At 38.9% G+C, this 3,383-nt stretch overlaps 1 long non-coding RNA gene across 1 annotated transcript; it reads left to right on the top strand.

The window, feature by feature from the left end:
• Window positions 1-218: 218 nt before the first annotated feature.
• Window positions 219-3,163, top strand: LOC133956967 (uncharacterized). The gene is made up of 3 exons (XR_009921180.1): window positions 219-683; window positions 1,313-1,366; window positions 1,628-3,163. It is a non-coding gene; the product is annotated as an uncharacterized LOC133956967 (long non-coding RNA).
• The last annotated feature ends 220 nt before the right edge of the window (window positions 3,164-3,383 follow it).

Genomic DNA, 3,383 nt, shown 5'->3' with positions numbered 1-3,383 from the left:
GTCATCTTACTCTTTGATGTATTTCCCTCCAGCCACTTTACTAAACCATGTCAAACTGTGTCAAATTGGTCTCAAGATATTGATAATGTAGGCATAACATTATTGTGACTTTTCATCATGCAGATTGTTAATGGCGTGGCATCAAAGTTCATCAGCTCATCATGACCTATGAAACCCATTTTAACAGAGTTACCCTGAACGCAGCATGAGACCGCTTTCGGTTTGTTACGTCTCACACTTGGATGTATTTCTCCTCATTCACTTTGCTAAACCATGTCAAACTGTGTCACATGGGTCTCAATATATTGATAATGTAGGCATAACATTGCTGTGAGTTTTCATCATGCGGATTATTCATAGCTTTGCAGCAGACTTCTTCAACTCGCCATGACAAACGAAGCTGCATTTAACACAGCTGCAAGTGAACGCCTCATGAGTTACGTCGTCACAAGCTGCGGAGCTGTGTATCACGAAGAACCGGAGAACGGTTGGCGAGTCTGGATGAGAGGACGGCGGCGGAGTCACTGTGGACGTTGTTCGCTCAGCAGGTTAGAGTGTGGGACTCAAAGCTTTTTTCCCCCGTCCGTCGTGTCTTTTCCTGTGTGAACTCTGCCGCTCTCAACAGCAGCACTGGCTATGAGCTAGCTCCTGCTACCTCCAACGAAGCATCTCTCAACTGCTACGTAAGTTAAACGGACACTTCTGACTGACTGTGATGATAAGCAAAAGAGACACTGTGGATGTGTGATGTGTTGTACTGCATTTGTTTGATCTGTTTACTAATACTAGCTCTAATAAATACTGTATAAATTATATTTTGCTCCTGAATTGAACTGTGTTAAAGGGGTTCACATGGAAAATATATGTTCAATTATGTAAAGGGTGATTTTTGTTACTATTATACTAATGGAGATTTAGCACTTGCTACACATTGTAAGAGCAGCTGTTCAAAGGAGCACTACGTCTTTTAAGGCTCTTTATTCAGAGTCACGGTGTTGATGTCCTGTCACGTGTTACAGTGAAAAATAACCGTGTCTCCCTCCTTCAGTATTTAAATCGTTAATCTCAGACAGACTTCACTGAATTCTTTTGTTAAATATGAGTAAGTCATAGCCTTGTAACTTTACTAGAACAGACAGTGTCATACAGAGTTGTGGGCTTATATGCACTACCTATTTCCTAATCTGAAATGATTATGCTCTGATTAACTTTGAACTAATATTTTATTTTTACCATTTAAAAGTCTGTTAATTACTTAACCTGGCCCATGTATGACTTTACATATCTGTGTATTGGTTTCATGTTCCTCTAGAAGGTCCAACTTGACACACAACTTGAATCCAACCAGACTGAACACTGACTCCAGGTACAGACCTGATTTCATTACTTAAAAACAATCAAAGTATTGCACATAATACATAATGTATTAAATTATAATGCAATACTTTTAATGTGAAATAGCTCCATTAAAAACATTCATTGTCATGGTAGTGCACGTTTTAATCCAAAAGCATATTCAAATACACAGTTGAATATCCACAGAAAATAAGATTACACACTTTGTTCATATGTAACTCTTCCTCTACAATAATGACGATCACTTTCATGTTTCCTATCATTTTATTAGGGACAGACGAGCCTGAAGGACACAGCTGTGATGACCATGTTCTGTCTCTTATGGCAAAGCAGAAATATAAAACACTGGGTTCTTATCTAAAGTGTATCAAATCAGATCTCCACCATGTTGCTGCTGAGGACATCAGGTGCTGCAGTTCTTCATCTATGAAGAGAAAAAACGCACTGTTAAAGAATGTTTTGTGTTGTGTATAAAGCACAACAGATTTCAGATAGAACTGTTGTACTGTGGTCTTGGTTTATATCCTCATGGTGAAATGTACATATTTTAAGTCCCTTCTGATAAAAGTGCTGAAAGAAATACAACATTGTACAAATACATAAAATGTCTTTCTACCTCATCAGTACTATTCAAGGTGATAATCTCCCACAGACCTATTGATAACAGTCCAAATCAAGTCTTTCCACTTCTCTCAGTGTGAAAACATAATTCTATAATTAATTTGAGAACTGTTTACAACACTGATGTGTGGAGATTAAAATCATACCTAAACTGTCTAATTCACTGTAAAACTCCATGACATTCGCAGGCCATCTGTAGTTAAGGGAGCAACGCATGGAGTGATGTGTAGATTACTAGTTTGATGATGCATGAGGAGAGGCGGTGGTCGAGTGGCAGAAACTTGGACTATGGGCAGAGAAGGTCTCTGGTTCGTCTTTGGTTCGACTCCATGGAGAGACAACAAAAGTCGAACCTGGATTGATCTGTCCAAAAATCCAAGAGTCTCCCTACCCTCTCTAGTGCCCATGAGCAAGGCACCTCACTCCCCCAACATCTGCTCCCCCGAGCGCCGTACATGGTCGCTCACTGCTCTGTGTGTCCTGCACCAGATGGGTAAAAAGCAGCGATTAAATGTCCCTACCTGCATGAGTGTGCCTTTGCATGTCTGTGCATGTGTTTTGGATGAATACATGGATTTTAATCTTAATCTTTTAATCTTAATCAGTTGTCTTCCAGTTGACCAGCATGAAGCTGCAGATCTCCACCATGTTGCTGCTGGGGACATCAGGAGCTGCATTAATGAGGAGCAGAAGCGTACTGTTATGAATGTTTTGTGTTGTTTATGAAGCACTACTTATTTCAGCTAGAACCGATGTACTAGGGTCTGGGTTTGTATCCTAATGGTTAAATGCACATACTTTAAATCGCTTTTGATAAAACGTGACAAAGAAATACAACATTGTACACATAGATAAAATGTCTTTCTACCTCATCTGTAATATTCAAGGTGATGATCTCCCACAGAGCTGTTGATAACAGTCCACATCAAGTCTCTCCACTTCCCTCAGTGTGAAAACATAATTATATAATTAATTGGAGAAGTGTTTACAACACTGATGTGTGGACATTATAATGTTATCACTACTGTCTAATTCACTCTACAACTCCATGACAGACTAAATAAACAATGTGAAAATAGTAATGGCGGATATACCATCCTGTATCAGAATATTGGTGAAACAGTTACTATCACATGAAACGTACACGTGTAGCGTATTGATAGTAACTCATTAAAAAAAATAATGTCACAACCAAAACAAGACTGTCGAGTTATCTTGCTTCAATCTGTTCATTAGACGTGATAAATAAACGGTAACTTTTATAACAATTACATATTACAAAAAACTTGAGGCATGTAAGCATATGATGATAGATAAAGCAATAGGTTATGTTGGATAGTTTCAAGGTTACTTACCTCTAGTTCAGCACCAGCGGCTGGCCAGAAGAAGTGGAGCGATCTTCCTTG

The sequence above is a fragment of the Platichthys flesus genome, chromosome 7 (genome assembly GCF_949316205.1).
Source record: "Platichthys flesus chromosome 7, fPlaFle2.1, whole genome shotgun sequence".
Taxonomy (NCBI): Eukaryota; Metazoa; Chordata; class Actinopteri; order Pleuronectiformes; family Pleuronectidae; genus Platichthys; species Platichthys flesus.
The sequence above is the reverse complement of the archived record's forward strand: the minus strand, read 5'-3'. Positions and strand labels throughout refer to the sequence as shown.